Consider the following 26249-nt stretch of genomic DNA (forward strand, 5'->3'; position numbering starts at 1 on the left):
CCGCTCTCCAAAACGAAATGCAAAAATTTGCTGACTGTCATGATGCAATGGGATAGAAAAGAAAGCATGGCATAGATCAATTACTATATACCACTCCGCATCATGGGGAAGCTGATACAAAATCACTGATGGATTTGGTACAATGGGACAACATGATACCACAATTTTGTTTGCCTTTCTCAAATCTTGCACTATCCTGAATTTCCCATTAGGCTTTTTCAGTCCCTTTATCGGTGAATTACATGGACTACTCATTATTTCTCTTAAAATTCCTTGCTTGATCATTTTCTCAATTATTGGAGTTACTCCATCAATTTTCTCAGTTGTCAATTTATATTGAGGGACATTTGGATAGCTTATTCCTTCCTTCACAGTTATTTTTACTGGATCTATATTTCTCATTAGTCCTACATCTTCTCCGGTAAAATCCCACACTTCTGCTTTCACAGACTGCTTCAGTTCTTTAGGTAATTCATCAGGGTTGAATATTGCACAAGTCTCAGTAACCTCATTTTCTCTGTTAGCTATGGTCATTTTATACAGCACATCCTGATTCGGTGTTTCAAATGCTATTCCATCTGGAGTACAGAATATGGTGCAATTCATTTTGCACAACAGGTCCCTACCTAATAAATTCACTGGACTGGTGTCGCACACAACAAAGCGGTGCATCTCTGAAAATTTCCCTATACTAACTTTCACTGGTTCTGTCAGAAATGTCTTTATCTGTCTGTTGGACACACCAACTACTTGGATTGTTTCATCCGAAAGAGGAAGATTCTTAACATCAGCTGATCTAACAGTTGATCGAGTAGCACCAGTGTCCACTGGGAAAGTAATATTTTCATCATTAACCTTCCCATCTACAAATGGTCCTGTCTGGTCTACTTCTAGAGTTGCGCCAAGTACGCACTCTTCTTCCTCCTTTTGGCACCGTCAATAGCTTCCTTCTGAGTCACTCTCATCGCGTTGCAGCCAATACTGTGAAACAGCGCGAGCGTGTGGCGGTTTATTTACCTGTTCTTCATTGTAGAATCCCGATTCATTACTATACTTCTGAGTGTTTCTGCTCTGCGGGAAAGGTGGTTTTGGCACTTGATTCTTTGAGGTAACCACCTGCTGCTGTTGCTGCAGTTGATCACTCACCTCATTCTGCACCTGCGGATTCAATGATGCATTTTCATTATTAGTACTTGGAGGAAATTTACACTTGGATTTCCAATGCCCTAACCTACCGCAATTATGGCATGGGAACTTCTTTTTAGCTTCTTCTATATTACCTTTCCATTTTCCTGGGTCAAATCTCGGTTTAATTCCTGGGTTATTTGCTTGTTCGACCAACTGAGCTTCCTGCCTTTCAGCTACCTTTACTTGTGCCCACATTGCCTTTTCTTTTAATTTTCGCTGTTTGCCCTCAATTTCGTCACTGAAATATTTAGCATGTCTCAATACTTCATCTATTTTCTTATTCTGCCAATCAACCGTATGCTGTTTTATCATGTCACCAATTTCTGGGCGTTAACCATATACAAATCTGTATACGAAATGACTCAAATCCTTATCACTCAGGTTCTCATCTCCACTGAACTGCTTAAAAGCTTGAATTAGCCTCTCATAGTATGCATGTACTGATTCTTTTCCTTCCTGATGTGTTCGATCAATTTTTACCCAATCTGTCTCTTTAGGGGGCACATTGTTTTTCAAAAAGACCATAACCTGTTCATACTTCTTCATTACCTCAAGGTCCGGAGCTCCTGTTTTAGGATCCCCAGGGTACTCTTGAGTTGGCCAGTTGATCATCAACTTGCACTCTGTCCACAAATCTGCCGGTACTATTATATCAAATAGACTATTCAAATCTATCCATAGTACTTTCGACAATTTTACAAATCTGTCTTCCTGCCGGTACCACTCGACGGGCTTTTCGCGTAGTCGAGGGAAATCATTTGTAAATGACAAAATGTCCTGTCTTGTCCATGGGACGTGTACATATCCTCCTCCTGGAATCTCCCTCATGGGGTATTCAGTTACTGCCTTTTCTTTCTCTCTAACAGGGAATGCCGAAACTGTCTTTTCTGAGGCATCATTACGTTTTCTATACCATTTACTTCTCCATTTATCCACGTCTCCCCATTTTCTCAATAAAATGATTATGTCCTTAATCTGACCTATCTGTCCTGTGGTGTTCAGACTTTCAATGTCTTTTTCAGTAAAATCAACTCGATAGGGTTTCTGTAAGGCTTTTACCTTATCAATATCTATACCCATTTCATTCGCAACTTCTCCTAGTCTTTCATGCAGATTTTTCGCTCTCCATGTCACGCTTTACATAGGAATAACAATTCCTCATCCTGATAAATTTTTTATTTTTCGACGGGAATAGTCCCTACAATTAATTCTTCCAATACCATCCGTAATTTAGCCACATCTATTGACTGGGATTCTTTATCTTGTTTCTGTAACCCTCTTAACCATTCACTTAGTTCTTCCACAGAAGGTCCTACCGGGTTTTCTATGCTACCCTGTTCTGGATTTCTCTGGGGTTCCGTTTCCACTGTCGTTCTACTCTTTTCGGCATAATTCTGATTTATAAATGGATTATTTGAAACATTTGGTTCAAACATGTTTATTGTCAGTCCCCATGGATTCTCAATTTGACTCCATTCTGAACTCTCAACCAAATTATGGTTCCGGTATGGTACCATCAAGCAATGTTCACTATCCTTTTGCTTCTCAAAAATGGGCATTACTGGACCTATGGTCACTGGAACTGTTACAGTTTCTAGATTCTTAGTTAATTCTCTTATTTTCTCTGTTAATTCTAGAGTTGTTTTGGCCAATTCCGCTGAATTTTCACTATTTGTTCTATTCTCCGACTTCTTTTCTACTTCTCTAATGGAGATTCTCTTTTCTAAATCTGGTGACATAGTCTCAGTCTTGATAATTCGTAATGTTTCTCTCATTGGGGCGTTTGGTGCCAACATTTCTGGTTCTGGTCGGTACGGTGGTGGATTTTTATAAAACACATCATCCAGTACATCATCATCTGATTCATTTGCTCCGTAACCTCTTGATTCCACATTATTCCTTTTTTCCACACATTTTCTTCCTTCATTCTCTCCTACCGCTCTTACAGGAAACATACCCTCAGTCATACTTGCATTCTGCCATCTTTTCATTTGATCATCATGTGTTTCATGTCCATATGACCTGCCAAACAGATATCTGTAACTTCTACCATTTCTTTGCTTTTCTCGCTCATGCATTTCGTCTTCCCACTCCGTCAATGCTTCAAACTGCGTCGGTCTAGGTCTTGGTTCTAAATACATCATCTTCTCCCTTAGATTCCTTAAAACGGCCAAATTAAAGGAACCATGTTCTGGAAATGCCAGGACTCCATCGTCCTTGGTATATTTTACCCAATTATCTAACCAAATACAGGTATGATATCCATATTTCGCAATCATTAGAGATGCAGGAGTTTTCGGTGGAGGAAGTATCTGTCCTTCCCTAGTTTTGACCTGTTTATCTTTCTTAAACCACTTCTTAATTTTACCAAACCAGGACTTCTTTTTCCTATCTGGTGGCTGGTAATACATTTTCTTGGTTTCTGTGTATCGCTAGTCTTTTACAACTGTACCGCTATTCTGTCCACTCACAGCGCGACTTCACACTAACGCACCAATCAAGAGCGTCTACGTCACTGTCACAGTCCTCTAATCCCAGCGCGACTTACACTAACGCACCAATGGGAAGTGTTTACGTCACCCTGTACTTCTCCAATCCTAGCGCGGCTTTACACTAACGCACCAATCCGGGCGTTTTACACTTCTGACCGACTGTCCAATCCCAGCGCGGTCGTTTTGACATCAGCAGCCGCTGCGGCAGCTCTGCTCCTGTCTACCCCTCCTTTACAAGTCCGCTCCGTGAACTTTTATTGCAACTTTTACAATTCTATTAGTAACAACACTAAAACATCTCCATTGTCCGCTTCGCTAACCAAAGAATAGCAATAGACCTTTCTCACGAGAATTCCGTCTTTCCCGAGAGCAGCGCTTACCTCTGCCCTACCACGGAATCGTTACTTCCGTTGATAAAGTAGCACATCCCTCTACCTTACCCTTCTCACAAGCATCAACTAATCTTCTCTAGAATTAAGACACCTAATTAGAGACCCAATGCTCCTGAGAAATAACACTAGAGTTTCGCCATTAATCGGAATGCCTTTTCCATACACACACTGTCATACAGGGAAAAATGTAGACCATTTTCACAGACTTCTGTCTTTTCCGAGAGCAGCACTTACTACTGCCCTACTACAGAATTATGACATTCGTTAACAAAGCAGCGCTTCCCTCTACTTTGTCCTTCTAACAAGCCCAGAGAACACCTGCTACCTTTTCAGTGATAAGCGTTATCGGTATGCCATTTGGTTTCCTGGTACTTAAAGACCAAAATTTCACAGGTAACCTTCGCTATCATACACACTTCTCTCACACAGAGAATATTTCTAATGGCAACACAAGATGATGCTGCCGAATCGAACCCAGACAATGCGCCGTGCAACTTCACTTGTCACACTTTCTCCTGTGTACCTACGGGTAACCACAAATCCGTCTTTCCCGAGAGCAGCGCTTACCTCTGCTCTGCTACGGAACTGTTACAAACTTCCGACTTCCTACATCCCTGAAGCCGTGCTAACAACATATAACTCAACGTAACTCAACGTAACTCAACATATAGTGTTAATACATAAATCAATGCCAATCAATAATCAATAAGCTATTTACAAGCAATGATCACTAAACCAAAACAGTAGCTAACCATATCTCTGCTACCAAGAAAACTGTTGCAGTGCGGAATGCAAAATCCCTCCCTTCGTCACAGATCATAGATCGCACAGACACACTCAATCACTACATTCGCTGGTGGGGCCCATAACACCAACATTCATCCTCTATTAACCTGTTTCTAAGGAGGTGTTTGTTCCATTCGCTGTAATGAAAGGGAGTACCCACTTATCCCTAATGAATAATAGATTTCCCTACCTTTCTCTATTTATTGAGGCCTAAGCTTCACCTTTTAGTACTCCTCCCATGGATAGGCCATGAATCAGCTAGCTGCTGGTTGAAGTGATAACTAAATCTATAATTTATTTACATAAATACACTGTGACGAGGGGGAATCGAGGAAGGACCCCGGGGGCACCGGGACACCGCTTCCGGTACTGACTCTACTCACACCGGAGAGGAGGGGCTTGAGGGACTCAAAGAGCGAGGAACCACGCGAGAGCGAGGAGCAGCGCGAGGACGAGGAGCAGAGCGAGGAGGGGAGCGAGGAGCAGAGCGAGGAGCAGAGCGAGGAGGAGAGCGAGGAGCAGCGCGAGGACGAGGAGCAGAGCAAGGAGCAGAGCGAGGAGGAGAGCGAGGAGCAGTGCGACGACGAGGAGCAGAGCAAGGATGAGGAAACCAGCGAACAGTGGGGCGAAGGAGGAACAAAGGCAGAAACCAGAGGCTACACTGGGACGTACCCCCAGGAAGGACCCAAGGACGAGGCAGCCAGGGCCCGTGAGCCGGGTCCCGGCTTCAGGGAAGTGCTAGAGGAAACCGGGAGGTCCCTCGTGGGTTGGTGGCACGTACAGATGGCCTACTCAGGCTTATAGACACCCACTGATAGGGGTAGCGGGTGGGTAGCCCGTATTCTTTCTCCAACGGGACAAACCTGACAAAAAGGCCCCGGGGACGAGGAAAACAAGAAAGCCCCACCCTAGAGTAAACAAGGGGAGCCAATAGGAGGGAGAGGATAGATACTAATCGCCCGGTGTTTCTTTTTTTTGTTTTTCCGAAGGGACGCCTGGCAGGACAACGCCCGAGGAAACCACAAGGAAGCGGGAGGAGACGACAGAAGCCGGAAGAACCTCAGGAACCCCTCTGTACAAAGACCACCCCTCTTGGTCCCCCCTTTTTTCCACCCCTGAACAAGTGTCCGTGGCAAACCAATAAATCTGAAACCAAATAGAAGCAGCAGTCTCCTCTGGTCTGTGGGGCGGGGCGTGACAGTGGTGTCAGAAGTGGGATGCAGGACCGAACCACCACGCCCGCGCACGACCCCAAGAGTACCCCGGTAAAATAAGAAGAAACTGCCCAGTTACTAGCATGTCACAGCCCATTGGTATAAACAAAATGCTGGCCCAACTGGCTGAAGGACAACGCCACTTACAACTAGTCGTCGAAGCCCAGTCCACGGAAGCAAAAAAGGACAGGGAGGTGTTACAAGAGGCCCTGCAAGCCCAAGCAGGTCTCTTGGTACAAAATCAGGCCGTCCACGATACCGCCATCCAAAAACTAACAGACACTATTGCCAGTGCCAAGGTCCATCCGAACGTCTCCAGCTCCGTACTACAAAAGTACAGAGCCGGCGAAGACCCGGACTACTTTTTCACTAACTTTGAGCGGGTGGCGAGTACGGCCCAATGGCCTATGGAATGCTGGGGCCAGTACATCGCTCCTCTCCTGTCCGGTGAACTACAAACAGCCTATCAAGCCGCCAACCCCTCTGGTATCACACCCTACGATACCATCAAAAAATCCATCCTAGAACGCCTCGGGTGTGACCAAGAACAGTACCGAAGCAAATTCCGTAAAGAGAAATGGCAACCCCAGGATAATCCCAGGGCGTTCTTTTATCGAATACAGGATCTCGGTAATAGATAGCTGCAGCCCCATACAAGTAGTAAAGAAGAATTGGTGGATAAGATCCTTTTGGAACAGTACATAGACGGCCTCCCGACAATGACCCGGGCCTGGGTAAAACAACACCCGAACCTCACTGTGCCCCACGCTATAGAACTAGCCTGCGCCCACCAACGGTCACTAGAAGCTAGACCCTTCACACCCAGGATCCCTACCTCCATCATACACCGGTGGAGGGCAACTGTCCCTAGCCATTCCCTCAACCCCACGCCCTCTTCTGGATCCCCGTCTCATACATCGGCCAGAAGGGAGAGAGAGCAGTCAGGGACCCCAATGCTTTCATTGCCCAGAATGGGGCCACATTTCCCGCAACTGCCCACAGAAACCCTCTTCCATCGAACCCATGGAGGTCGGATATGCCAAAGGCAGGGTACTATGGGCGGGAGAGGGTGATGAAGCCTACCACCTGACCCTTAAGGCGAACCATACCGATGCCAGGGTCTTGATTGACTCTGGGTGTCGTCATTCGGTAATCTCACAAGAGCGGGTACAGGCCCATCAATGGCAAGAGGGGGAAGGAGTCATTATTACATGCGTGCATGGGGACCAGAAACGCTACCCGGTGGCGGCAGTGACCTTGGGGTTTGGAGAACAGAGCGACATCATCCGAGTAGGGGTCCTTCCACACCTAGTCGAAGATATGATCATCGGTACTGATTATAAGGGGTTCTCTGCTCTCCTATCTAGGGTGATAGAGGAGAGAGAGACCCAACAACGGCTCACGGAAGCTCCACTGTCAACCGTGGACATAGAACCAGGTGTGTGCAAAACAAAGAAATCGCGTCGGGAAAAGAGAGAGAGAAACAGAATCACTGTCTTAACCGGCCGAGTTAACACCCCTTCTACCCCCTCAGGCGCAGAGGAAGATCCAGGACCTATTGGCAGCTTTAGGGCCGAGCAGAGGGAGGATCCAGCATTGGGACACGCCTGGGCACGGGCCATAGAAGACAAAGACGATCAGGTAGGCCCCTGTTTTGTAACATCAAAGGAGTTGCTATATAGGAAGGTAATGAAACCCGATGGAACTCTTCGACAGCTCCTAGTTCCCATACCGTTTCGCACTCAGGTGCTCTATCTAGCCCACAACCAGGCGGGAGGGGGTCACTACGGTAGGGAAAAAAAACGGAGGAATACCTTTTGCGACGATTCTATTGGCCCGGGGTCTTCTCCGATATAAGGAGATACTGCGCGGCCTGTGTGAGATGTCAGATGTCAAACCCTCCCCATATACCCAAAGCACCTTTATGTCCTCTTCCGGTTATTGAAGTCCCCTTTTCCCGGGTGGGAATGGATTTGGTTGGCCCTCTTATCACCTCAACCCGGGGATATCAGTACCTCCTAGTGCTGGTTGATTATGCGACGCGATATCGGAGGCCATTCCCCTTACCAGCATGTCCACAAACAGCGTCGCCCAGGCCATGTTAACCTTCTTTAGCAGGGTAGGGTTCCCCAAAGAGCTCCTCACCGATCAGGGGACCCCGTTTATGTCAAGGTTGATGGCCCAGATCTGCTCCCTGTTAGGGGTACGCCAAATACGCACCTCGGTCTACCACACTCAAACAGACGGCTTGGTGGAACGGTACAACCAGACCATAAAGAACATCCTTAAAAAGACAGTATCAGAGACCGGGCGGGACTGGGATCGACATTTGGCCATGACGTTGTTTGCCATTCGAACCCATACCCAGTCCTCTACGGGGTTCAGCCCCTTTGAGCTGGTTTTTGGGAGGAAACCCTGCACGTTAGTGGACATGGCAGCAGAAAGGTGGGAGGAAGAGGAAGACAAAAGCAAGGCTCTATTGGATTATGTGACACAACTCAAAGACAGGTTGTCTACACTCTGGGACAGGGTGAGGTGTAACTTAGATGCAGCACAACAGAAACAGAAAAGACAATACGACAGACAAGTGGTTCTTCGACACCTTATGGTAGGCGATAAGGGGTTACTCCTCCTTCCCTCTTCTGACAACAAACTACTAGCCCGCTGGCAGGGCCCTTATGTTGTGCTCGCACAGGTCACTCCAGTCACTTACCGCATAGCTGTACCCCACTCAGGTACAAAAGGACAAATATACCATGTCAACCTGTTGAAACAGTGGACCGCTGGCCCCGAAGACAAGACCCAAACCCCTACAAATTTGTTTATCACCGACAGTAAACCCTTAGAAATACCCTTTCCCCAGGCGAATGACGCCAAGGGCATCAAAGAGATCCCCAAAGGGTCCTGTTTGACACCAGACCAGAAAACCGACCTTCAGTCCCTCCTCGAGTCCTATTCAAATGTCTTTTCAGCCAAACCCGCAACCACTCCCCTTGTGCAGCACGACATCCTTACAGATGGGGCAAGCCCGATCCGACAAAGACCCTACAGGATCCCCGAGGCTAGGCGACAAATAGTGGAAAAGGAGGTAGCGGATATGTTGAAGAATGGGATCATCGAACCTTCCCACAGTCCATGGTGTTCCCCTATAGTCCTGGTCCCAAAACCCAATGGCACCGTTCATTTCTGTGTGGACTTTAGGCGCCTCAACAGCATCTCCCACTTTGACACATTCCCCATGCCCCGTGTAGACGAATTTATTGAGAAGTTAGGGACAGCCCGCTACATCAGTACACTGGATTTAACTAAGGGATACTGGCAAATAGCGCTCACCCCTCAGGCCCAAGAGAAAACGGCTTTTGCCACTCCCTCAGGCTTATATAATTTCAGAGTCCTCCCCTTCGGCCTCCATGGAGCCCCTGCCACCTTCCAGCGCCTTATGGACATAGTACTTAGACCCTATCAAGACTACGCTGCTGCGTATTTAGACGACATAGTGATTTACACCACCAACTGGGGGGACCACCGTATGCATCTACAGGCCATCTTCTCCAGTCTTCGGGAAGCAGGTCTGACTGCCAATCCCGACAAATGCATGATCGCTACTGACAACATTCGTTACCTGGGCTACCACATACAAAACGGACAGATCCGAAACCCAGGTAGACAAGGTCAAGGCCATCTCAACACTAGAAAAACCAACCACAAAAAGGGGTATCCGAGCGTTCCTGGGTTTAGTGGGCTACTATAGGAGATTTATACCCCACTTTGCTGAAGAAGCAGCCCCCCTCACGGACATGCTAAGAAAAACAGGCCCTAACACCTTTACCTCATGGACCCCTAACCGAACCCATAGTTTTGAATGCCTCAAAACGAGACTTTGTAACAATCCGGTACTTACATGTCCTGACTTTACACGCCCCTTCACATTGCAGACAGATGCCTCGGACCGAGGGCTTGGGGCGGTCCTATCACAAACAACCCCCTCAGGTGAGCTCCACCCAGTGGTCTTCCTCAGCCGCAAACTGGTACCCCGGGAGCTCAAATATTCCACAATAGAAAAAGAATGCTTGGCTATCCGTTGGGCGGTCCAAGCCTTACAATACTATCTCTTGGGTCGACCCTTTACCCTGCTGACAGACCATGCCCCCCTTGTCTGGTTGGCAAGACATAAAGATACGAACCCTCGCATCCTTCGATGGTTCTTAGCCTTACAGCCTTTCTCTTTCCAGGTCTCACATCGACCCGGTGCCTTGCAGGCAAACGTCGACTTTCTCTCTCGCAGCCCGATGGCTGCATGGCCCGAACGGCCATGCCTGGAAGGAAGGCAGTGTGACGAGGGGGAATCGAGGAAGGACCCTGGGGGCACCGGGACACCGCTACCGGTACTGACTCGACTCACACCGGAGAGGAGGGGCTTGAGGGACTCAAAGAGCGAGGAGCCGCGCGAGAGCGAGGAGCAGCGCGAGGACGAGGAGCAGCGCGAGGACGAGGAGCAGCGCGAGGACGAGGAGCAGCACGAGGACGAGGAGCAGAGCGAGGAGCAGAGCGAGGAGGAGAGCGAGGAGGAGAGCGAGGAGCAGAGCGAGAAGCAGAGTGAGGAGGAGAGCGAGCACGAGAAGCAGAGCAAGGAGCAGAGCGAGGAGGAGAGCGAGGAGCAGTGCGACGACGAGGAGCAGAGCAAGGACGAGGAAACCAGCGAACAGAGGGGCGAAGGAGGAACAAAGGCAGAAACCAGTGGCTACGCCGGGACGTACCCCCAGGAAGGACCCAAGGACGAGGCAGCCGGGGCCCGTGAGCCGGGTCCCGGCTTCAGGCAAGTGCTAGAGGAAACCGGGAGGTCCCTCGTGGGTTGGTGGCACGTACAGCTGGCCTACTCAAGGTTATAGACACCCACTGATAGGGGTAGCGGGTGGGTAGCCCGTATGCTTTCTCCAACGGGACAAACCTGAAAAAAAGGACCCGGGACGAGGAAAACAAGAAAGCCCAACCCTAGAGTAAACAAGGGGAGCCGATAGGAGGGAGAGGATAGATACTAATCGCCCGGTGTTTCTTTTTTTTGTTTTTCCGAGGGGACGCCTGGCAGGACCACGCCCGAGGAAACCACAGAGGAAGCGGGAGGAGACGACAGAAGCCGGAAGAACCTCAGGAACCCCTCGGTACAAAGACAACCCCTCTTGGTACCCCCTTTTTTCCACCCCTGAACAAGTGTCCGTGGCCAACCAATAAATCTGAAACCAAATAGAAGCAGCACTCTCCTCTGGTCTGTGGGGCGGGGCGTGACATACACTTTTCATAATAACGACCCAACACAGTTCTTGTAATAAATCTTAAATCTTTATCTAAATAATTGAAAATCAAATCATTTGTTTAATCAAGCAGTAGACCATCATATTTACCTATTCTGGCTAAAAGTCGTCCTCTAAATCAAAATCTTGGTCATCAGTTCATACTGTCAGAGTCTTAGGAAACAGCTGTCCTGCAGTGTCACCGTCCTCTCCGTCAGCATAACGTCAGGAAATCGAAAATCTTCTGAAGGGTCTCGCTCTCTACCTCTCTAATCTATGGTAATTTATAGTAAAATTACATTCCAAAAGTAACGAGTAATATTTTTTAATGTCTCTGATTGGTTGGTGAGATCTGTTCCACCAATTTCCCATGCGGAAAATGTGTCTTTAGATATAGTTCATCATTTCTTCGGTAAAGTATCTTTTATTGTTTCTTTCAGGGCAGCTGGCTGGTAGCCCAGAGCGTCCTAGAGTGGCACAGTTGAGTTAGGGTCGCGTAGAGGCCACTGCTGCTGCTGGTGACGCATGCGCACTTCACCCAGAGACCTTCACAATAGAGTTGTGTTCGTCAAATAGGGATGTCGGCCATTTTGTGGCCACTCCAAATGGTCAACTTAAGCAAAGAAACACAAAAACGTAATTAATACATGGAAATCACTAATAGAATGTTATCCCCTTACTAATACCCATGTGTGTGTGTAGTTATCTAGCAGAAGCAACACTTAATGCGGATTATATTCACAATAATAAAGCACAAATCACGAATACATCACGAAAGCAACATATATTCATGCAAAATTCTAATTATCTATGATCAATATGCATATACAATTTAGTGTACGTATTAGTTAGGCCATGCAAATGCAATTCCCACGTGTATTCTTATTAGTAAAGTTGATTAAATTCCACAGCAATCCAATTAATACAATTACGATTAGTTAATTATTCTTATTAATAAAAACATGCAAAATGGAGAGGGTATACAAATTTTTTTAAATAAAACCCGCTCCAGCATAGGCACTCAGCTTGCCGAGCTCAGATTGGACAGCTCAGCACCCGGATTCATGTCCAACCAGCGCAGCGGCCATTACAGCCACACCGCTGCCTAATACAGTTTGAAATTAGATGTGCCCATTCTTCCTTCAAAGAGCGGTCACTGTGCTATGGCTATTGCAAATTATCGCGAAAATGTTAAAAATATCCGCAAACACGCGGAAATATCTCGAAGATGCGGATGTTTTTTTCCCGCCCGTTCGCGGTATTTTCTGCGTGGTCGCGGCTCGCCAACTTACCCATGCGGTTGCTCGCGGGTGCGGCCATCTTGTTTTCACTTGTCTTGCGTTGCATGATCGCGAGAAGAAAGACGTGATCGCGCGACGCATGGCGTTACTGCGGGCGCGAACTGTCGCGAGACAGCACAAATGGCTACCAACAATCCAACATCTCGTGGAGAACGCGACCGGATCGGGAAAACTTGTCGGCGAACGCATGGATTCAGGTAAGGCGATGTATTATTTTACAGCGCGAGCATGAACCAAATTATCGCTAAGCTGCGGAATGCGGAAATTTGGCCATTTTCGCGCTTTCCGCGGAACGCGAAAATGCCAAATTATCGCAATTTCCTTGAACGGAGCGGAATTTTGGGCCAGGCCTAGCTATGGCTAGGGTCATCCGTCGTCAACCTGCTTCCCGTATCAAAGCTGATAGTAGGCCGTTCAGTTGTCTAAAAAAAACTTTTAGGGATCATAATTGGCAGCGCAGCAAAAAATAAAGCAATCTGGGGTGCACTAGCATCTTGACTATTGCTACCCACCTTATTGGAGACAGGGGTAGCGAGCACCAAAAAGGGAGGGATCCACACACTGATCTACGCTGCCTTCTTTGAGGGCCCTGTCAGGCGTGGTATATTTGGTCACACAGATATTTAAATGTATCATAACACCATTTGAGTCAGTTTTCCTGGGAAACATCACTTTTGGGCTCAGGGTTCTGGGGTTGGAGCGAGGGGGAACACGCAGTATTTGGCCCAGTTAACTCTGGGGCCTGAGACGGCTCCAAAGTCATCTAGTAATCACATCAAGTCTGGCAAAGAAGCTCCAACATCACGCAGAAAGACCAATGCATCTTGTGTGTAAAGGGACACAATGTGGTAAATGTTTAGTTCTGGAATCTTCCAATCCTGCACCTGCAGACGACAGACAAGTGGCTCTATGGCAATGGCAAAGAGCAATGGTGAAAGCGGCCACCTTTATCTAGTGCCTCTCAAAATTGAAAAGCTCTCCTTTTATTCTTAGATGTTCTAATTTTACTTTGCTGGGTGATGTGAATATTCATCTAGAAGACCTTTCCTGTGTGCTAGGCTCCACTCTCATTTAATAATAATATCAACTGACCCGCTCTTACTCTAGCCATCGGGTTCAAGTACAATGTGCGATTCCACCCCAAAAAACCCTCCCTGAATCCCCTCTTGCGGTGTTATCAGTAGAAATTCCCAACTCAGGGTATTGAAGGCTTTCTTTATGTCTGGACATACCGCAACCCTATCGTTTGCCTCTGGGGTGTGTCATAGATGATCCATAAGAGCTGTCTTATATTGAGGAAAGTACTACATCCTGGCATGAATCCAGACTGACCGTCATGGACCAGTGTGCCGATCAACAGGAGCAGTCTGTTGGTGAGTACTTTTCCTAGGACTTTACAGTCAAGTTTAAAGGAGGGACAGTGGACGGTATGACTGGACATTTAATGGATCACGTCCCGGTTTGGGGAGCACACCTATGAGCGCTTCGCATTGCGAGACTGGCAGCTGGTCATGCAACCTGGCTTCATCACACACCTCCAGGAGGGGCTAGGTAAGCAGGACAGAGAACGTGGCATAGTATTCAAGTGACAGCCCATCTGTACCCGGGGTCTTATTGCGGACTATCTGGGCTACAGCCTCTGTAAACTCTTCCAGTCTAATGTGTTCTTCCAGTGTGGCTCTCCAGAGCGGGGACAGGTGCGGTAATGGGCAGTCCAGTCATGAATCCACATAACAGTTTGGGGGAGGGGCCATCCACAACTCGACCTTTAGCATGCAGCCAGGTCCACACGTCCTTCGGAGAAGAGAAAGTGTGGGTCGCCTCTACATAGATTACTCTGAGCTTCACTGGAAAAAGAAGTGCACATTTGAGATTCATTTTGCGGTGGCGTTGTTTGACTTTTGTGTAGGAGCTTCATAGTTGTTTCACTTCCATCGTGAAATCAGGGTACATAGTGATTTCAGCATCTCCATATTACCAAGGACCCTTCGCATGGAACTGTTGTTACACTAAGTCATGGTCCCGGTAATGAAGAAGTCAAGCAATCATGGGAGGGGGTGGGGCACCCAGGGGCGAGGTGGTCTGCCAGGTATTCGTTGCAACCTTTCTATGGAAAAGAATTTCAGCACCTTGTCTACAAGCACCATAGTCATTAGCCAAGTTTCAAGAAACAGCTCCACACTGGGCCCTTTGGAGCGGTCATAGAATCCTAGAAGGCGGATTTTGTTGCGCCTAGAACGTCCCTCTGCGTCTTCTACTTTATGGTGCAAACTGGCCAGCTCGTCTCCCATCTTCTTTAGCTGCTCCTGCAGCGCCTGACTGTGGGTCTCATCTTAGTCAGGGAAGACTCTGTTTCATCCACATGGTCGGCTAGATTTCTATGGTCGGCCCTCAGCAAGTTCACATCCAGTGAAACTGTGTCAATCTGGGCCTCCAGGGAGGCATTAGTGTCCAAAATGGCCTGCAATATTTTGCCAAATTGGGTGGAATAGGTATGAAAGGTAGCCTATCGATGGTTCAAAGTGTCCAGGGTTTGGTTCGCAGGAGTAATGGAGGTCGTCAACTCGCCGCTACTATGAGGGAGAGGTTTGGTGGTCTTTGGTTGAACCATCATTATAACCTTGCAGTGTGGGCCCAGAGGTAGTGCAGGGTTGTGGTAAGGTCAGCCAGCCAACATGAGTGTCCATATCACGAGGGCAAGTAACAGAGTTCTGTGCAAACTCATCAATAGTTATCTCCCAGGTGGCTCCAGGTATCACTAAAGCCAGTGGCCTTCCTCCTCAGACCAGGACACATGCATCCCCAGATAGGGAGTGTGGTATGAAAGTTTCTAGAGCAGATTCCGGTACTAGGGGTTACTAGGGAGGCGGTGGTGGGCAAGCCAGGCACAAAGATAGGAGGAGTACCAGCCCATGGCCAGAAGCGGCCACTGTGGGGCCCATGGGTGCAAGGCAGTTGGTCAGCAATCAGGCTTCCAGGGGAGCAGGCACCAAGAGAGGCAGTCAGGGTGCTAAAAAGGGGGGTGGTAACAGCATACCAAGGTGCACTTTTTGAGTGCAGGACAACGTCTTCTTCACCTCCAGCATGTCCTAGGCCACACCTCATCATTCAGGGCCTTAAAGGAGGCCAGGATCGAAGATGCCACATACGTTTTCGTTAGGGTGACCAACCGTCTGTAAATTTCATGCACAGTCCATAATTTTCACCTTCTGTCCATTGTTCGGGGCAATATCTTTTATGGACGCCATTTGTCCATTATTCTGCTGATTTTGAGTGACAGACAATAATTTTGTGGCTTTCACTCTCCAATGGTTGCCAAAGACGTTGTGTGGAGAACCTAGGATTGGCTTGAAAGCCTTCAGCCAATCCTAGTGCTCCAGGCTCCACTGCAGGACTGTTTTCATTGGCACCGATGCTTCAGGGCCAATGAGAACAGCTTTAGGGCACCAGCCTCACATTACTTTAGTACGTGCAGAAGCACGCTTTCGGTTTTGTGTTTATAGGGTCTAACTCCTGCATTTTTGGAAGAGTGACGTCGTTTGCCAGGCCTGCAGACTCTCTCATACCCAGTCTCTGGACCACAGAGTCAGCCATGGGCTCCGTTACCCCTTGCAAAGAACTTCTCAAACGGTCGGTAAATTGAATAAATTTGCTTTTCATCATTCTTTTACATGTGTGTGCGTTTATTTCCAGTTCATCGAAGTTTGTCTGCTATTTTCAATGCTTCCCCTAGTGTACTCGTTCCTAGGATCTCTAGCTTTCTCTCGCCCTTTTCCCCTTCAAACTATGCCTCACTCTTTGGATAAGAGGAATGCTTGTTAACGAGATGAGGGGATACTGGGCCAAAGTTAATGACTTCAGTCACTGTCTTCCCCAATTACAAGGAGTCACTAGTTATTGGGCCCAAAATCAGGGAAATCATGCTTAATATGGAATTACCAAGTTCATTTTACATGTCTGTCCCGATTGGAGGCCTTGTGCCTGCACATTCAACAGAAAGACATTTGTTTTTACCATTTTCATTTCTGTACCCAGTAAAGCTGGAATCTGGAGAACAATATCCCGTCCAACATGAAATGGCCCCTTAGCCTTCCTGAAAGCAGAGGCAAAATATCATATCACGATCAAAGTGTGTTATTCGGTACATGTTGTTTATGATCCAAGAACCTCATCAATGGTTTCATCTGTAAAGGTGAAGATGTTCAGCCTAGCTGTGAATAAATGTTGCATGTTCATCCTGCCTCGGTTTGTCATTTATCAGCTATTGAGCAGATAATAGTTTGTCTGGATTTAAAACCAATATTTGAAAAAACCTGTTCCGGTGGGCTCCACTCCGCTCTAGTAGAATTCCCTGCCACTTGGATGTGGTTGGGCGAAAATATTTGCTGCTGTTTTGCAGATCTGTATCTGTAGGTGTCTCAACTGACTTGCTTGTCTGTTCTGTCACTTTTTCACCACTTTCACCTGTCTTCCACCTCTCTTATAACTCCTTGTCTGTCTCTTTCGCACCAGTCTTAATATCAGCTCCATATCTCTCACCTTTCCTCCGTCCTGCCTCTCCCCAGCTGTTTTTTTCTAACCTGTATCTGTCTTCTTATCACCAGTTTCTCTTTTTCTTTCTCTAGCATGAGGCGACTTACACACGACAACACGTGAGGTGCAGGGCAACTTACACACAACACGACAAGACGTGCAGCGTACAAACACACAAGACCCATAGAGCAGAACAAACGTGCAGCGCAAGACAACAAACACAACAAAGTGGAAATGCGGCAACCACCCATAAACACACACCCAGTGTAGGGATGTACCTTTGTACTGCACAACATGTAAATGTGGCCAAAACCCATGACCCAACCTTGTGTAAGGTTAACATCAAAAACCGTGTATATGGGAACTCACCCATAAACCTACCCCCATGTAGTGGTCATTAACTGTAAAATGTGAAAATGGGACTAACCTGTCTGTCACTTTATCACCACACTCTCAATTGTCTCCCTTCTTTCATCTGTACTTTCTAACCTGTCTACCACCCCACCCTTTCAGCGGTCTTTATAACCTCTCTTTATCACACCTCTCTCACATCTGTCTCCCCTCTCTTCCTGCCTCTCTTCTGCATCTACCTCTATGTATATCACAACTCTCGTACTGTCATCCTATATCGCCACTTTTCCTCTCTCTCTGATTCTTGGCTGTCTCTTTGTCACCTGTCTATGTGTAGATCACCTATCGTTGTCACCTGCCTCATTCTTTATCACATGTCTATATTTCACTTACACCTGTCACCCTTCTCTTATGTATTTAATCCCTCTCTCTATCACACCCCTATCTTTCAGTCTCTCACCTGCCTCTCTTTAGTGTCCTCTTCATGCTCTTCCTTCTTTATTTTCCCCTCATATCCCCTCATAGTTTTTCTCCTTTACCCATTTCTCTCCCTCTGCTGTACTTCTTATTTCTTGTTTCCTTCACGCGCTCAGGGGGTGGAGGAGTGACAGAGATTAACTTTTACTAGGGTTGGTTCCACTTTCGGAAATACATAATTGTTTTGCAAGTGTGTAGCTTAGCTTACAACCGTCTACTGGTTAGAACGTTCATGACTTTACTTTCAAATGATGTAGCTGAGAGGTGCAGAAAGTAAACAAGGCTCATAAGAGCTTTGTATCACTCCTGTTTCTGTCACTGCCCTTACTCCGCTAAGACCAGGGGGTCACCGTTGCACCCATAAATGATGCCCATGACAAAATCTTGAAAGTTCAAGAACACTTCTGCGGGAAATGGGATTTGCGCACCTGGTTTCCAAGTACTGTGGGTGGGAGTGTTGATCTCATGGCTCTTTTGTTCAACAACATCACAGTTTTATCATTTAGGCCAGATGCAATTCAAATACGGCTGTGTTTCTGGTTGAGAACTGTGGGCAAAGACAGTCAGAATTCTCTGGGGGGTGGCTACCCAGAGAAAAATGACAGTCCCACAGACCTTCTGATGAATACTTATTGTCCGTTCTCCACTATCTGATCTAATCATGTGCAGAGATGTGGAGACCAGAGTACATTAGAGCCAGACAACAGTTCTTAAGAATGGAGAGTCTTTTGAGCTTGCACAAACAAGACACTTCAGGGCTGAGTGGTCGGGATTCATGCCCTTTTGGTGCCCTGCCTGAAATATACTATTATGCAACCTCCTTCGTAGTGTCTGTAAAATGTACCCCTTGTCACACATTTTTGTCCTGAATTTGGAACTTCCGTCCTGAATTTTTGTCCTGAATTTTGAACCTTTGTCCCGAATTTTTAGTCTCACCGTCCTGAATTTACAACCATGCCAGTTGGTCACCCTAGTTTCGTTCCGGGAAATGGTGAATGACGTAATACCTTTAGGTCATCCGGAGGATCAACAGAAAGGGTGGAGCATAGAAAAGCCGAGAGCATGAGGAGCTCACTGCAACCCCCGTAGGCCAGTGCCTGTCAATGACACTGGTAGGAACGGACGCTCCCAGGTTCAGGCGAAGCAGTGAGGTGTGCACCAGTGGCCGAGTTCTTTCTGCGAGGGCGACGTCTGTGCCCCGCGCCTGCTGCCTCGATCAGGGGAGCTGCCACTGATCAAGAAGGTGCCTTCTTAGTCACCACAGGCCTCCCTGGCCTTAGTGCAAGTAGACATGAGGGCCTGGGTGCCAGAATGCTAGCGGGGCTGGAACTAGGGGGGCTGGAACTAGGAGCTCTGACCGAGCTGTCCCCGCGCCAGAGCAGAGGCTATGCAGGCTTGGACTGAGGAGCAGCGGCAGAGCTAATGCAGCCCCCTAGAAGCCGTGGATCTGCGCGCGTTGACTTGGAGCTCCTGCAGAGCTCTCTTGGTGCCACAGCAGCAGGGCCCGGGGGTTGGCATGATCAGAGTTGTCGGCAGAGTTCACTCCTAGGCTCTGGTGATCTGTTTGCCGCCTAGCTGTCACTTGTGGCATGGGGGTCAGGCATGGAATGTAGACTGTCTGAAGGTCAGGCATGGACTGTAGACTGTCTGGAGGTCACTCATGAACTCTCCTTGCTGATTTGGAGACGTGCTTTCAGCGCTTGTGCCTGAGTCCTACTCACCTTGTGCCCTCTGCCTCGCTGCTGCTGTTCCTCGTCCTCCGCCGCCGCCATTTCCACCAGCGGCCGCCGAGAGGGGACGAACTACAAGTCCCATCACCCTTTGGGACAGGAGACCTGCTGACATCGTTTCCCGCGCTAGGAGGCGCTTAAAAGACCGGCGCTTCCCTTGCTGAGCGGGATCCTCTCCTTGCTGATTTGGAGACGTGCTTTCAGCGCTTGTGCCTGAGTCCTACTCACCTTGTGCCCTCTGCCTCGCTGCTGCTGTTCCTCGTCCTCCGCCGCCGCCATTTCCACCAGCGGCCGCCGAGAGGGGACGAACTACAAGTCCCATCACCCTTTGGGACAGGAGACCTGCTGACATCGTTTCCCGCGCTAGGAGGCGCTTAAAAGACCGGCGCTTCCCTTGCTGAGCGGGATCCTCTCCTTGCTGATTTGGAGACGTGCTTTCAGCGCTTGTGCCTGAGTCCTACTCACCTTGTGCCCTCTGCCTCGCTGCTGCTGTTCCTCGTCCTCCGCCGCCGCCATTTCCACCAGCGGCCGCCGAGAGGGGACGAACTACAAGTCCCATCACCCTTTGGGACAGGAGACCTGCTGACATCGTTTCCCGCGCTAGGAGGCGCTTAAAAGACCGGCGCTTCCCTTGCTGAGCGGGATCCTCTCCTTGCTGATTTGGAGACGTGCTTTCAGCGCTTGTGCCTGAGTCCTACTCACCTTGTGCCCTCTGCCTCGCTGCTGCTGTTCCTCGTCCTCCGCCGCCGCCATTTCCACCAGCGGCCGCCGAGAGGGGACGAACTACAAGTCCCATCACCCTTTGGGACAGGAGACCTGCTGACATCGTTTCCCGCGCTAGGAGGCGCTTAAAAGACCGGCGCTTCCCTTGCTGAGCGGGATCCTCTCCTTGCTGATTTGGAGACGTGCTTTCAGCGCTTGTGCCTGAGTCCTACTCACCTTGTGCCCTCTGCCTCGCTGCTGCTGTTCCTCGTCCTCCGCCGCCGCCATTTCCACCAGCGGCCGCCGAGAGGGGACGAACTACAAGTCCCATCACCCTTTGGGACAGGAGACCTGCTGACATCGTTTCCCGCGCTAGGAGGCGCTTAAAAGACCGGCACTTCCCCCGCGTCGCGGGACCGCGCGCGGGCCGCGCCGGGAGAAGCCCGGGACAAGGGCGGGACCGTCTGTGGCCGTCCGGGGACGACGAGGGACGGGACGGGCACCTCCCCTTGACCCCAGCGCCTGCATCGGTGAATACATACCCAGGTATTGTATTACCTGTTTGCGCAGGAAAGTTGGTCAGGGTACTGAATCCCTTTGAAAAACAGCAGTTATATATTTGACATCAGGGGAATCATGCCCACTCATCCCAACACTCGTTCTGCTGGGAATAAATCAAACAAAAAACCTACCCCTAAACCAACTCGGGGGGAAACCACGAAGGAGGGCGCCCTTGTAAATGGGAAGAAACCAACTGCAATCGACCTAATGCTCAAGAAAGTGACTGGCGAAATTGAACGCATGGAAAGGAGTTTATCCTCCTCTCCTAACCTTAACGCCATCATTCAGACACCCTATAGAGATGTCTTAATAGTAGATAGCCCAGATACTCGGGGCAGTGCATCCCAAACAACCAATGACATTGAGGACGTCCCCTGTGCACTAACTGCAGGCTTAGAAACCTCTGAGCTTAATGACATGCCCAGTAGGAAAAAAAGGAAGCGATTGGGGAGAAATAAGGGACATCAGAGACAGCGGAAAGAACTACCAAGAGACAATTCTCTATCATGCACCCAAGAGCATATAATAGCAATAAATGACTCACAAGTAGAATTCGCGCCACCAGGGTGGATTGACACGGTAGTTTTGGATTTGAAAATTCAGCTAGAATCCTTCATCACGACACAACTAAAGCCTATTATAAGTAAGGTGGATAAAATAATGTGCGAACTCACTAAATTATCTAAAGTCCTAGAGCACACACTTATAAAAACTCCACTTGCCCCTCCCCATTCAACTGAGGTAACCACAAATGATAAGGCAGACTCAATGAGAGCACAAAATAATAATTGTGTCAGTCACTCCCACCAAGAAATAGTCCAGGTTCATGAGGCCCCCAAAATTGCCCAAAACTCTAAAGGGGGTACTAACGATAACTCCAGAGGAAGACACAGTCAAGGTGTAAGTAATTCACAAAGAGAGAAACCGATCCCTCAACCTTTAATGCAATGGAGACAGGACGATCATACCCAGAGGGTAGGGGATTGTAATAATCGTTTTACAGACCCTGATCCCTTTTATAACAACAATGCCCCACACATAGATCTCCCCCCCGAGGAGTGTCCTTTTGTAGTTATTTTTGCAGGGGTCCCGGAAATCAGGCCTAATGAGAGAGAAACCCAGTATCAACTGCTCACCAAAATTTCCAAGTGGCTGAATATCCATAGACCCTTAAACATGGGGGAGAGAGGAGAGATAGCAAGTGTAAGAAGGGCAAGCTGGATTGGGGGAAGGAATAAAGACATTAGAGGTGATTGCATAGTTGCACACTTCACGGACACTAGTCTGGTTGAGTACATTCTGAAGAACTCCAATAGGAATCAAACAAGTACCATTTGTGCACTCCCACTCGGGTATTTTTATCCTAGACCCAGGAATAATAATAATAATTTTGGGGGTGTTGAGGGAGGGTGGACGCGGGTTAGAGCGCAGCGCCCACACAGACCGAGGCTAGTAAGCCGCCCTGAACAGCCCTATCCCCCCAGAGATCGCGCACAATGGACAAATAGATTTGCCCCATTTCAATCATTAGAAGACATAGATTGACTCACACCCACAGAAATCAGTAGCGTAGTAAGCCTGGCTACCAGTGGTTGCTCTGGCCTAGACCCATGGGGCACAGGTGGGACTGAGGAAAGTACCCAATCTGGGAGATTGGACTTACCACGGAGGCAGAGGGGAACCAACTCATCCAATTTGGATCTACCTATAGTTGGGGAGGACAGTTTAACTTTGACCCCCACAACAAAAGGCAAGGACAAGAAGGAGGGTTTGTCCATCCTTTCTTGGAACATTGCAGGGTTGGAAGGCAAACTCAAAAGTAAGGAATGGGTAGAATTTATTAAATCCTTCCATGTCATAGCACTCCAGGAAACTTGGGCAAAGGTTTCAGGCCCATGTCAATTGGAGGGCTACAAGTGTTTTTTTAGACCCGCACAAGGAACAAACTCGGGTAGGGCAAAAGGAGGCCTAGTAGTCTATGTGGACTTAGACCTGAAAGGTACCTGGTCTTACCCAGATTGTTCCTCAGACAACATACAAACAGTTAGACTTCTCCACAAGGGGGAGAGTCTACTGTTAGTAAATTTTTATAACTCCGGCCCAGTGGAAGGGAAATTTCCAATATTAGCGGAGCTGGAAGGCAGATTAAATGAGGAATTAGAGCAAAGGACGAAGGGGCCGGAACCAACTGTTCTGTTAATGGGCGATTTTAATTGTCATTTATGCCCCAAATTACTCTCTCCAACTCCTGACTGGTCAGCTTGCCCATTAGAAAAGGGCCCCCACTTTTCTCATTGTAAAGAGGGAACAACTCTGATGAAGTTATTAGAAGACTTTGCCCTCAGTCATGTTATGGACTTAGCTGCTCTCAATGTAGGCGAATCCCTAACACCAACATTTAAGGGCAGAGGGGGGGGGTCTATAATAGATTATATAATGATCTCAACTAGCGCGAGAGATCAGATCTTAAATACCTGGACAGAGTGGAGCCCCTACAGTGATCATAACCCCATTATAATGGAACTCAAAGGGAATGATTTAACCAAAAAAGACCCAGGGTTGATTCATCAATCTGAAATTCAACCAGTAGACCAAGGAAGACGCTTAAGGTGGTCAGTGATCAACCCCCAGGAATTTTATGCCAAATTAGTGGATGAAGGGAAAGCCCACATAGAGACCTGTTTAGAATACACCACAGAGGACAAAGGAGTAGTTGAGGCGTTTGAGAACTTGACTAAAATAATCGAGAGACTCCTAACAACTAAGAAGCCCGCAATGCAGTCATCCTCGCCAAGATGGTTTGATTCTACCTGTTCCAAAGCGCTAAGAGATCTAAAACTGAGCCTGAAAAAAACCCCAAGGGACAAGGTAGAAATTGCTCGCTGCAGAACAAATTATAAAAATCAATTAAAGATCAGGAAAGGGACCCTTCAAAAAGAAGTATGGGCAGACCTTAGGGAGGCTGGTGAGAACAAAGACTATGCCCAGTTCTGGAAAATTATAAATAGACCTTGTTTCCACGATTCAAACTCTCCAGTCATCAGCTCTAATATTTTACCAGAACATTGGATTGCTCACTTCAAATCCCTGTATAATCAACAGGAGATGGACATTGGCGATGGAATATGGAGGGGACCAAGGGCAGATAAATTTGAACTATCTATGGATGAAGTTCGCAAAGCAATTCTAGGCCTAACACGCAACAAAGCCCCGGGCCCGGACGGGACCCCGCCGGATCTTTTTCTTAGCAACACTGAGCTATGGGTCCCAATGGTAACAAGAGTTTTGAATGCAGCAATTAAAACGGGTCTGCCGAGATCATGGTCCACTGCGGTGATTGTCCCTATTTACAAAAAAGGCTGTAGGGACAGCCCGCAGTGTTATCGACCAATCTCGCTCATTGACGTCTCCGCCAAGGTATTAGGAAGGGCACTCCTTAATCGATTACTAGATTGGACTGACACCAATAACATCCTGGTGGATACCCAGTATGGGTTCAGAACAGGCAGGTCAACCACCGACCAATGCCTTAACCTATACCTGATCACTGCTAAGTATACCAAAACATCTGAAGGCACCATGTATATGGGGTTTATGGACTTAGCAGCAGCTTTTGACAATGTCAACAGAGCCAAACTCTGGATACTTCTATCTCACCTAGGCATTGACCCGGATCTCATTAACATCTTAAGGGAGTTACATTGGAACACCACTGCCAAGGTCCGATACAGTGCGGGGGGGTTGAGCACTGATCCCTTCCCGTGCTCGAGCGGGGTGAGACAGGGGTGCATCCTGGCGCCATTCTTGTTCTCCCTCTACATAAATGGCCTGGAGAATGACCTCGTTGCACTGGGAACTGACTGTCCTAAGGTGGGCACGCGTCATCTGCCAGTGCTTTTGTATGCCGATGACGCGGTGCTCTTAGCCCGAACAGCTGTTGGTCTGCAACTTTTAATCAAGGGTTTTGCGGATTTCATGAGGAATTTGGATCTCTCCGTCAACATGAAAAAATCATTCATTATGATAGCGGGGAAGAAACCACTAAAGAAATTTGTATTCAAACTGGGGGATCAGGTCCTGGACACTGTTAAAACATTCCCATACCTGGGCCTTCTATTTGACGATAAGTTAAACTTTGTCCCGCTGATTGAGGAGAGGGCAAGGAGACTAGTGTCAGCTAATGGGGCTATACTAAGCTTTGCACGTCGAATGGGTCGTTGGTCACCTGAACAGGTAATGACTTTGTATAGATCAGTTAGTATTTCCAAGACCATCTATGGAGCAGAAGTGTGGGGCTGCAGAGATGCACAACTAATTCAGAGTGAGGAAGACAAATTTTTTAAAAAACTGTTAAAACTTCCACCGTGCATCACTGCAGCAATTACTCATGAAGAGCTGGGAATCACATATATTGCTGACATTATCAGACTGAGACCTATACTGGCCTGGCTGAAAATTTGGACAAATCCAAATGCAGGTCTATCTAGACAGATCATCCAGGATTGTTTGTCGAAAGAGAAATTTCTTCAAATCCCATGGCTGAAATATGTTAAAGACACTCTGGGGGATATTGATGAACAAATGCTATTCCTGGACCCCTCCAGGGTGGACATATGCTCCAGACACTATGTTCAAAGCTCATTGTTGGCCAAATTTATTGGCAGGAGGAAGGAGTTGGATTTAGCTAAATCCTCAGCAGTTGCCCACTCCCTTGTCTCTAATCAAGTTGGCATGGAACCATACCTCTTTTTATTGTACAGTCATCACGAGAGGTTTTTAATGACTCGTTTTAGGCTCAATTTGTTGCACCATATTTTAGCTTATCCATCAGGTTTTACTCAAACAATTGAGCAGAAGGGTGCCTGCGGCTGCGACAATAGGTCTCCGCAGGACACCCTTCATTTTGTATTATTGTGTTCTTTTTATAAAACACCGCGCCAAAGATTTTTAGTAGATGTCTTAAAGGTCTCAAATATTATCCATGCCAAATCTGCCTTATTGTTCTTGCAAAGAGCCGCTGAAACACGAACCTTATTCGCTGTTATAAGTTTCCTTAAAATTGCTTTTAGATTGAGAAACACAAGGGAATGATGAAGGGTGGGTTAGGGAGGTACGGGAAATACTAATATTATAATATGGGGTCTTGTATCACTGTTGCTCACAGGTTTTTTCTCTGTCTACTTTTTAACAATTGTGACGTTGTCCAGAATGTTCTCTTTGTGATTACATATTAT

At 47.6% G+C, this 26249-nt stretch overlaps 1 protein-coding gene and 1 pseudogene across 3 annotated transcripts in view; both read left to right on the forward strand.

Annotated features, from left to right (window-relative positions):
- The window catches only part of LOC146776132 (scoloptoxin SSD976-like), a 291071-nt gene that overhangs the window by 116680 nt on the left and 148142 nt on the right, over positions 1-26249 (forward strand). The window lies entirely within an intron of this gene.
- LOC146776133 (uncharacterized) lies at positions 6156-7929 on the forward strand (annotated as a pseudogene).

Source organism: Triturus cristatus, chromosome 12 (assembly GCF_964204655.1).
Source record: "Triturus cristatus chromosome 12, aTriCri1.1, whole genome shotgun sequence".
NCBI lineage: Eukaryota > Metazoa > Chordata > Amphibia > Caudata > Salamandridae > Triturus > Triturus cristatus.